The sequence below is a fragment of the Apium graveolens genome, chromosome 4 (genome assembly GCF_009905375.1).
Source record: "Apium graveolens cultivar Ventura chromosome 4, ASM990537v1, whole genome shotgun sequence".
NCBI lineage: Eukaryota > Viridiplantae > Streptophyta > Magnoliopsida > Apiales > Apiaceae > Apium > Apium graveolens.
The window spans coordinates 35,306,487-35,307,563 of NC_133650.1; the positions used below are offsets into that span (position 1 = coordinate 35,306,487).

The 1,077-nt window shown below is 38.6% G+C and overlaps 1 non-coding gene across 1 annotated transcript; it reads left to right on the forward strand.

Annotated features, from left to right (window-relative positions):
• The first annotated feature begins 464 nt into the window (after nucleotides 1–464).
• Nucleotides 465–571, forward strand: LOC141722827 (small nucleolar RNA R71). The gene has a single exon (XR_012575827.1). It is a non-coding gene; the product is annotated as a small nucleolar RNA R71 (small nucleolar RNA).
• The last annotated feature ends 506 nt before the right edge of the window (nucleotides 572–1,077 follow it).

The following is a 1,077-nucleotide window of genomic DNA, read 5'->3' on the forward strand; positions in this document are numbered from 1 at the left end:
TTGAACTGCATTTTGAGCGTTTCTCCAATTGAAATTAGGATGATTGCGGTTGTTGGGATGATAAGTGGCTGGCACAGGTTGCTGCGAACGCTGAAAGTTGCTCATGAAATGAGTTGATTCACTAGAAATTATGCACTGATCAGTCTCATGGGCACCATCACAAAGGTCACGGACACTAGTGATTTGATTAACCCCATGATTAGCGAAAGTTCCACCTTCATCGTCAAATCCTTAAGTTGGGAAGCTATAGCAGTTGCTGCATCCAAATCCAAAATTCCTACTACCTTTCCTTGAGTCAGTCTCTGGGAAGGATCTGGTACTCATTAGCAGCCATCAGTTCAATAAGTTCATAAGCTTCATCATAACTTTTATCCCACAAGGCTCCTCTTGATGCTTCATCGAGCATGGATCTAGAAATAACACCCAATCCATTGTAGAAACAGTTAATAATCATCCAATCAGGCATGCCATGGTGTGGGCACTTCCTTAGCATCTCCTTATATCGATCCCAAGCCTCACACAGAGATTCTCCAGTTTGCTGAGTGAACTGAGTAAGAGCATTCCTGATTGCAGCAGTCTTCTTCATAGGGAAGAATTTAGTAAGAAATTTTTGAGCAAGATCTTCCCATGTGGTAATAGACCCTGCTGGTAGAGAATGTAACCATCGCTAGAGTACGCGAACGCGTATGCATACACCATCGCTAGAGTACCTAAAATAAGACAAGGAAACAAATAAGTAACAATATCCGAGTAAATGAACTTAAACGACCACTGATGGAAAATACATAAACTAAAAATTAACACTGCAGTCCCCGACAGCGGCGCCAAAAATTTGTTAGTCGCTAAACACACGCTAATAATACACGCAAGTATACACATTCACAAGAAATATAGAATCTTTTCTAGTTCTTTCCCACAGAGACTAACTTGGTTAACTAATTAATTTATGCACTTAAGCAACAATGTATGGTTATTATTCAATGCTAAGATGATAACAAATTGAGGTTGTTTATAACTAAGAATTAAACTAACAATTATAACTAAGAGAGTAAAGATGATTGAATTAATATATATGAC